The sequence below is a fragment of the Procambarus clarkii genome, chromosome 31, assembly GCF_040958095.1.
Source record: "Procambarus clarkii isolate CNS0578487 chromosome 31, FALCON_Pclarkii_2.0, whole genome shotgun sequence".
NCBI classification, from domain to species: Eukaryota; Metazoa; Arthropoda; class Malacostraca; order Decapoda; family Cambaridae; genus Procambarus; species Procambarus clarkii.
The window spans coordinates 29672895-29683078 of record NC_091180.1 but is presented as its reverse complement, the minus strand read 5'-3'; the positions used below and the strand labels follow the sequence as shown (position 1 = coordinate 29683078).

General features: G+C 42.5%; 1 long non-coding RNA gene across 1 annotated transcript in view; it reads left to right on the top strand.

Annotated features, from left to right (window-relative positions):
• Positions 1-285: 285 nt before the first annotated feature.
• The window catches only part of LOC138370346 (uncharacterized), an 11612-nt gene continuing 1713 nt past the window's right edge, over positions 286-10184 (top strand). The window contains exons 1-2 of the long non-coding RNA XR_011230110.1: positions 286-393; positions 7166-7424. This is a non-coding gene — a long non-coding RNA (uncharacterized lncRNA). The remainder of the gene's footprint in view (positions 394-7165; positions 7425-10184) is intronic.

Below are 10184 nucleotides of genomic sequence, written 5' to 3'. Positions count from 1 at the left end.
ATAGGCTGCATAATAGTCTAGGGCTGACCTTATCCGGCCCCCCCCCCACTGCCTTGTTTCTCTCTCTCTTGTGTTGTCTTTGTAGCAGAAAACACTGGATTCAGCCAATGGCTCAGTTACTCAGTATTCATGCAAGCTGTTTAAGAACTATAAATAAAGAACATTTCTGCGTCTTTTTCACTGTTACACAATTGAGAAAACTTAAACTTTGGAGGTTCATGTCACAGACTGTTTACGCCAGAGAGGACATTGTTGATTTCCCAAGAAACAAACCTGTATGCTGAATATGGCCGTAATGACAACATTTGGTGATATCAAAACATAGCAGGAACATTCTCAAGTAAAGAGCCTAGAACTACTTGCGGCAGCAGACACCTTCAAGACGTGCCCAAGGTAAGAACAACCTACCAAGTGTAGAAAAGCTTTTTCAATAATTTATTAATTAATATTTAATACCATCAGAATCTGGTAGGAATGGAAAACCAAATTACATGTGTTTCAAAGTGTAACTCATTTGATTATATTAAAGCTGAGACGATCAGCAAACTTCAGCGAGACATAACTGAAACACATATTGGTCTATGAATTAAGTGATAATATTTGTAACACATAATAGAGGCGCTCAGAGCAGGCAGGCAATTATTTCACCTAATTGTGTTTCATAGTCGAGGAGAAGCCCTTACTCATTCTCCAAGTTCCACTTTGCAACTATTGGTGATCATCCCCAAGATCCAACCTCATTCCGGGGTGCCTTTTTACCGCAAAGTCAAAAGTGACATCAGGTATAAGGAAATGTGCCCAACCATCTCTGTCATTCGCAGAGATCGAACTCTGAATCCTCGGTAGTGAGTAGCAGAAGGTGTTCAACACTGATCATGGTTAGTCATAATTATGAAGTGTTCAGAAACACTCTCCTGAAGGCCTTCTCGAAACAAAATTTATTTATTTTTTTAATAAAGATCCCTTATAGGTGATCATAGCATTAGGGACATTTAGAACTTAATCATTATGTATAAAGACTAAACAGACGGCGTTGCTCGGGTGACAAGAGGCGACGGCTTCACTACACACTATCTTCATCACTGTAACAACCTTCCCTACCCTTCAGCACCTTCCTAACCCTTAATTATATTCACTGGGGTGATTATATAACATCGAGGTCATGATCTTACCTTTCAACTACAAAGCCATGACACTTTAGCGACAAACAACATTCCCTGAGAAGCATGAAACACATCTTCACTCTGTTTTGAAGAGCGCAGTTATTGTCTTCAATACGGACAAGCTATCTGTCGTAAAATGTAACTTACTGCAATTTAATTAATGCGATTTCCAATTTTTGAATAGTCTGTTCTTTATCAAGATAAAAAAAAATTGCATTTAAGCCACCGACGTGTCCTTGTTAAATGGCAACTGGATAAATTATGCTGTATTAAGCCTATACGACTAGATTTTGAAACAGTACTGAAATTCAGAAATTACTGGATTTATTTAACAAAAATTATACTATGTTCAAAAAATATTCCTTCAGTCACTACAGATTTTTCAAGCAAAAATAAAAAATAAATGATTCTTATTACTCACAATTAAAATGCAAGAAATTAATTATAAAATATATTGCTATTTTTTGTTGCAGAGAATAATATAATGATCGGTGTGTGGGATGTCGAGAGACCTGGGGCCAGATTCACGAAAGCACTTACGCAAACACTTACGAACCTGTACATCTTTTCTCAATCTTTGGCAGCTTTGTTTACAATTATTAAACAGTTAATGAGCTAGGAAGCACCAGGAGGCTGTTTATAACAATAACAACAGTTGAATGGGAAGTTTTCATGCTTGTAAACTGTTAAATAAATGTAACCAAAGCCTTCGAAGATTGAGGAAAGATGTACACTTTCGTAACTGCTTTCGTGAATCTGGCCCCTGTTCTCTTTATAGAGGTGTGGCGTGAACACCCGCCGTAAAGGCCTGGCGCACGGAGATGATGATAATGTTTTAGATTCAGCTACTCGAAACAAAAGTTGCAAGTAGCACGGGCTATGGTGAGTCCGTAGTGGACTTACCTGGCACAGGAGCGGGGCAAGTAGCACGGGGTATGGTGAGTCCGTAGTGGACTTACCTGGCACAGGAGCGGGGCAAGTAGCACGGGCTATGGTGAGTCCGTTGTGTACTTACCTGGCATAGGAGCGGGGCAAGTAGCACGGGCTATGGTGAGCCCGTAGTGTACTTGCCTGGCACAGGAGCGGGGCAAGTAGCACGGGCTATGGTGAGTCTGTAGTGTACTTACCTGGCACAGGAGCGGGGCAAGTAGCACGGGCTATGATAAGTCCGTAGTGTACTTACCTGGCACAGGAGCGGGGCAAGTAGCACGGGCTATGGTGAGCCCGTAGTGTACTTACCTGGCACAGGAGCGGGGCAAGTAGCACGGGCTATGGTGAGCCCATAGTTGACTTACCTGGCACAGGAGAGGGGCAAGTAGCAATGGCTATGGTGAGCCCGTAGTGTACTTACTTGGCACAGGAGCGGGGCAAGTAGCACGGGCTATGATAAGTCCGTAGTGTACTTACCTGGCACAGGAGCGGGGCAAGTAGCACGGGCTATGGTGAGCCCGTAGTGGACTTACCTGGCACAGGAGCGGGGCAAGTAGCACGGGCTATGGTGAGCCCGTAGTGGACTTACCTGGCACAGGAGCGGGGCAAGTAGCACGGGCTATGGTGAGCCCGTAGTGGACTTACCTGGCACAGGAGCGGGGTTGTGACTGTGGAGGAGGAGCAGAGAAACCTTCTCTCACTCCTTATACAAATGTGGTGTAACCAACCACCATAAAGGTGTGGTGCAGGGAGAGAGAGACTTACCCTCACATACTTAACCAGTTCTCGTGACTTTACAAGCATCATATTTATAGTGGCTTTGCTTAACCAGAGGCGTAGGAACCAAGAGAACTAACCCTCGGGGACGATAATTATTAGTCCGAAGTACAGTAAATTTGTTACAATTTTTAATTACTGCAGTACATCGATATTTTGACGCTGAGGTCTTCAGCGCCATAATCGACATGCAAATGCGTTTGATGATAATATTTGCGTTAAGTGATGAAGTGAATTTATCTCAAGGTTTTTACTTCGTAATCTTCATTATTAATGGTAAAACATTTAATATGACAAAAACTTTAGATTTTAAAGAATAGTATTAAAAAAAAGTCATATAAAAGTATTTTTCTAAACACACAACAAGCCGCGGCAACTTTTTAACAGTGTAAGTGAAATGGACCAAAGTTGGTCCCCGGCGGCCGAACATTCACCCGACGTTCCCAACTGAGTGAAAAGTTTAGTGAACGCCTGTCTGCCTCGGAGTTTGGTGGGAACTTAGTAAGGCTAGGCAGATATTGAGCCCCAGTTGATGTACATAAAAGGAGCACATTACTGGTCTGCAGTAAACCTACAGGACCATGTGAAGTACGACTTCTCTACATTAGAATATATGATTCACTAGGCCTACTACAAGTAGGCCTAGTGGATCATGCTTAACATGGTTGGTCTAATATTTGCACTTGTGTCTCAAGTTTCGGTCTTAACTATTTTTTTCTTTGGAGGCCTAGTTTATTGCCGCGTTCTCACACAAACACATGTCACAGTGAGATGGTTACAAAGACGATACTCATGGCGTTTCCACCCTTTATGCATTTATTCGCTGTAACCTTTCCCAATGCTTTAACGTCACTGATGATTAGGATAACACTTGATAACTATGGCTCACTGGAAAATGTCTCTCGCTATCTCGTGATGTCTCCGTGTTTTACATTAACGACTTAGCTTCTATATAATCATGCTCATGATTCCGGGCATGCGTTGGAGTAAGTATCTCGTGGAGTTAACTTGACGTGTTGAGGAATTAATACATTGGTTTAAGTCTGTTGGCCGATAAGACGACAATCAGATACGTCCTGTATCACTGACCCTTCAACACAGAATGCTTGCGTTAGTAGCGTGGGGAGGCTCACCAAAGTTCCCATGAGAAGAAACAGCCTAGCCGATGAGGGACTGGCTCCCGTGTCTGCTCCAGTCGTGAAGCCCCAAACAGGATGAGGTGAGGTGTGATGTCTCTGACACATCATGACTCGTGGCCACAACCAATGGGAAACTGACCTAAGGGTAACATCTGACCCACGACCAAAAAGTCACGCTCTGTAGCACAAAACATAACCAACACCTCTAGCACTGTTCTGCTACACAAATGTTACAATTTGTCCTGGTTAATCGGTCTATGGGCACACGACAACCTGTCGTGTTTCGCGCGTTCGTGACGCTTGAGAGCGGCACCAATTTTTCTCTTGAATCCGCGCAACTGACTCACGCGTCACGAGAAAAAATATTTCTATAAAATCCATTTTTTATCCGATTGACTTGGGGATAGTTTCAAAATGCGCGCCATGAAATTCCCGTTCTCACCAAATAAAAACGGTGTACAACAAGTCTTAACTTCACAAACCTGAAAAGAGTAGAAACATTTCGTCCCTGTTTGGCGCTCACGGCTAGTGATCGACGTAGTTCTTTATTTGGTGCTGGTCTAACTCATGCTTTGGTGACATTTTATACTTATGTTCTCCTAGAACATTCTATTGCGAACACATTGCTACAAAAATTAAATACGCACATCGAAAATTAAGGTCAGGACAGTGAAAAAAGTAAACACTTTTCAGTGTTGTCGCTTGATCGCCCGAAACGCCGAGCGCACAAGGGGCAAGTTTTTTTTCTTGTTTGCCGAGAGCGCGAAAGTGGTCACCCGGGATTATTCAGACCCCCGACATGCTATAGTCTTTCCCCCATGAATAAATATAATAGGATCTCGTGCACATGTGTACGTATCTCTTGTACATGTGCACGTAACTGGTGCACATCGGTAAGATTGGCATTCTAGGTCAGGGAACAGTGCAGTTGTACTCCACCAGTCAGCTGGTGAAAACCCAACCTCACACAGTTGGCTAACGTTGCCTATGCTGTTCAGGATGTCTGTTTGATTTGAGCTTCAGGAGACCGTTTTGGCGTGATACCAACTTCTAGATCTTTCGATTCTTGGAGACATTTCATATTTGGTAGCTTGTGTCAGGTCTACTGCTCCTTATATCAAGTTTCATTACTTTGTATTTACTTGAGATGAATTCAAGTAGCTATTTGATGGCCCATTCTTTTAGTTTGTCCAGGTCATCTTTTAGCTTTCTTGATATCTCTTTTTCTTAATCCTTCCCACAATTCATCAGCAAACATTGAGAGGAATGAGTCCATTTTCCCCTTCAAGATCGTTTACATTTACGGGAAACGAGATAAGTCCGAGACCCAAACCCTGTGGGACTCCTCTGGTGACAGTTCGCCACTCTGAGATCTCACCCCTCACTATAATTCTCTCTTTCTTCTGTTGTTTACGAACTTCTGTAACCATTGCAGCACCTTCGTTGTCCCCTCTGACTGCTTCTCCAACTTATGCACTAGTCTCCTATGGTGGTATTGTTTCAAAGGCTTTCTGACAATCCAAAATTATGCAGTCTGTTCACCAGTCTAAGTTTTGTCAAATTTTTGAGGCCTGGTCAGATATTCTACTAATCTTGCGAGGAGAAATTACTATCCACGAACACGTGTTGAAGGTGACACGAAAGTTTTTTCTCCTGATGAGCTACTACCCTTATTCTAACAATATTGTCTCGTCTCCTTGCACGGTCTTGCTTCATGCAGGTCGGCGTTCAATCTCCCGACCTTTCAAGTGGTTGGGCACCATTCCTTCCCTCCGTCCCATCCCAAATCCTTATCTTGACCCCTTCCCAGTGCTATATAGTCGTAATGGTTTGGCACGTTCCCCAGATAATTCCTTCCCTCCTGTCTGACTCTCTTCCTGTATATTAGAACTACATTATCAGTCTTCCAAATATTTGGTATCTTCAGCTTCCAGTTTCCAGTGTTTTTGTATATTTACATGAGAACTTGTGTAATTGCAATTTAACCTATGTAGGATCTTTAATGACGTGGACATACTCATGTACAATGAATATTCGTTAAATAAAACATTCTACACGAACTCTGGAATTAGTGCAGTCAAGTGTTAATATAAATGACTAATTGCTAGTGCTCTCTCTCCTATTGTTTGATTTACCTTAAGCAAGTAGTAGTAACATTATTAGTCAAAATCACGTACAAATTCCACCCTTCTCCAATGTAGTTGACCAATCCACACACTAGAAAATAGGGACGACGACGTTTCGGCCCGTCCTGGACCATTCTCAAGTCTATTGTTACTGTGACCTTGACAAGTTTCTCCCATGTAGCTTGCGATGACACATTCCACTTCTTTCTCCTTCAACTTATTGCAATAATTTCCATCCTACTCCCATAATTTTGACGGCCACATATTGCACTCTTCTTTCTTATATCTTGTGGCCAAGTATTCCAACCCTTTCCCACACAGTTGATGGCAACCTATTTCATTCCTTTCCTAAACAGATGAAGACAACATATTGGCCTTCTCATACTCAGTTTATCGTAACATAATTTACTCATCCACACAGCTGATGGAAACATAATTTATTCACCCTCACAGTTGATGGCAACATAATTTACTCATCCACATAGCTGATGGCAACATAATTTACTCATCCACACAGCTGATGGCAACATAGTTTACTCATCCACACAGCTGATGGCAACATAATTTATTCACCCTCACAGTTGATGGCAACATAATTTACTCATCCACATAGCTGATGGCAACATAATTTACTCATCCACACAGCTGATGGCAACATAGTTTACTCATCCACACAGCTGATGGCAACATAATTTATTCACCCTCACAGTTGATGGCAACATAATTTACTCATCCACACAGCTGATGGCAACATAATTTACTCATCCACACAGCTGATGGCAACATAGTTTACTCATCCACACAGCTGATGGTAACATAATTTATTCACGCTCACAGTTGATGGCAACATAATTTACTCATCCACATAGCTGATGGCAACATAATTTACTCATCCACACAGCTGATGGCAACATAATTTATTCACCCTCACAGTTGATGGCAACATAATTTACTCATCCACACAGCTGATGGCAACATAGTTTACTCATCCACACAGCTGATGGCAACACGCTCAACTCCTGTCCCACAGAGAGCCTGGTGAGTCAGGGAGCCAGGGTGCCAGAGTGCCAGGGAGCAGTCACGAGGCCAGCAGGTTGCCATGGACGTGGCACTCCACTACCGCCTCCTGTCCTCTCTGGTGGTAGCTGCATTAGCCCTAGAGCTCAACCCTGTGATGGTTGAAACGCAAATCATTTTACGCAATCAACTGCCAGATAAAATGGAAGAAAGGACTATCAAACTCCTGGAGGAAATTTACGGTTTTTTGAAAAGAGAAATCTGCGGGGGAAGTAATTATGTTCCACAGATCTAAACTTCTCTTTCCTATGACTCTATGTTAAACCTATGTTAAACTCTATGTTAAACCTATGTTAAACCTATGTTAAACCTATGTTAAACCTATGTTAAACCTATGTTAAACCTATGTTAAACCTATGTTAAACTCTATGTTAAACCTATGTTAAACCTATGTTAAACCTATGTTAAACTCTATGTTAAACCTATGTTAAACCTATGTTAAACTCTATGTTAAACTCTATGTTAAACCTATGTTAAACTCTATGTTAAACCTATGTTAAACTCTATGTTAAACCTATGTTAAACTCTATGTTAAACCTATGTTAAACTCTATGTTAAATCTTTCTATCTCTATGACTTTATGTTAAACCAGGAATACATTCATATATAAAATTATTTATACTTGTTTTTAATAATTTTAATGTCTTCAAGTGCATTTTTTGAGGAGATATTTTTTTTGTGTCTCTGTAGTTCTTTGTCAAATGTTGTTAAATTGTTTAACTCTGTTGTTGGACTCAATAGGCACACTACCAACAGGTTTTCTGACAGGTTCAGCTCCAAACTGGCGTCCTCGACAAGATGAATGGAAGCAATATTAATACTGAGTATTAACATCTTTTCTTCTTGTGCTTGCAAAGCTGGAGTGTTTTTGTTCCATGTCAACATAGACACGTTTTTGAAACCTGTTCATCAAGGTCAAGTGAATCATGTAGTTGGCCTTCATGAAGGTCAAGTGAATCATGCAGCTGGCCTCCATCACTGTCAAGTGAATCATGCAGCTGGCCCTCCATCACTGTCAAGTGAATCATGCAGCTGGCCTCCATCACTGTCAAGTGAATCATGCAGCTGGCCTCCATCACTGTCAAGTGAATCATGCAGCTGGCCTCCATCACTGTCAAGTGAATCATGCAGCTGGCCTCCATCACGGCCAAGTGAATCATGCAGCTGGCCCTCCATCACTGTCAAGTGAATCATGCAGCTGGCCTCCATCACGGTCAAGTGAATCATGCAGCTGGCCCTCCATCACGGCCAAGTGAATCATGCAGCTGGCCCTCCATCACGGCCAAGTGAATCATGCAGTTAGAGCACAAGTGAGATAAAATATATAAGATAAAATGGCATACCCGATGTTTGGTCTCTGTCAAAAGTTTTTCTCTGATGGCTGTCTGAACCGATCAAAACTAACGAGGGAACTTGCAACAAAAGCACTCCGCTGATGTCAGAAAATCGATTGGTTTCCTTAATGTACAAGACTCATGATAACATCTTTGGATCAGGGCGATGGAATCGAACCTGTGTCCTGGGTCACCACAGACGAACGCCTTTCCCAAGGGTCAGGTGCATTGATGATAGGTACAGTCATCAATGCACTTATCCTCTGGTGCAGACTGTCATCACTTGCACAAATCATCAACTACACCTGCCTTCAAGTGCTTACAGAATCAGCTGCGTCCATCATTAACTACACCTGTTAACAACTGTTGATTTCATCAGCTGAACTGCCCATTTATTTCACCTGTAATCATCGCATCAATTCTTTCCTGTGCCATCCTCATCTGTCTTCTGTTGAACCTGTTATCAGGTGTACCTTTCATCACTAGATATCACAAGGACCTGCTATCACCTGGCCCTCTTATCAAATGCACCGACCCTCTGCTTCAACCTTTTAAGAACTGTTTCTCTGATCAACTGTACCTGTTATAAATAGCATGTATCGTGTACCTCACCTGTTGTCAAATTAACCTGTCATAAATTACACGTCGTGTCTGGTATTGTACCTGTCATTAGCTGTTGCTATTATTATGAAAAACCTGTCATTAACTGCAGCTTCCTTCACAAGCTCGTAACAGCTGCACCTGTCATCAACTGCTCATGTAATCAATTGTTCTGTTCATCAACTACACGTGTCAATAATGCAGATGTCATCAATTGTACCTAACATCCACCACTAATGTCTTCAATTTAACCTCCCATTAACTTTAGCTGTTATCACCAGCACCTTTCATCACCTTGTCATCAACTGCATATATCACCAAATGTATCTGTCATCAACTTCATATGTCATCATCTGCAGTCATCATTAAATGTTCAAATCATCAACTGCAACTGTCATTAATGCAGCAACCATCATTTACTTATGTTTTCAACTGCACCTGAAATTTACTGAATCAACTGCTCCCTTTATCAACTCCAGGCTTCATAAATTAAACGTATCCTCTTCTGCATTTGTTATCAACTGCACGTGCCATCAATTACACTTAGCTTGTATTGCACCTGTTGTCAGATGTATCTATAATCAACTGCACTCATCATCGACTGCGCCTACCTTCAACTGATAATGTAATCAAGTGCCCCTGTCATCAGCTGCCCCTGTCCTGGACTTCACCTCTTATAACTAAACCTGTCATGAACTTCACCTCCTCGAGTTACAGCCTCGCTCCTGTGCCAGGTAAGTCCACTACGGGCTCACCATAGCCCGTGCTACTTGCCCCGCTCCTGTGCCAGGTAAGTCCACTACGGGCTCACCATAACCCGTGCTACTTGCCCCGCTCCTGTGCCGGGTAAGTCCACTACGGGCTCACCATAGCCCGTGCTACTTGCCCCGCTCCTGTGCCAGGTAAGTCCACTACGGGCTCACTATAGCCCGTGCTACTTGCCCCGCTCCTGTGCCGGGTAAGTCCACTACGGGCTCACCATAGCCCGTGCTACTTGCCCCGCTCCTGTGCCAGGTAAGTCCAGTACGGGCTCACCAT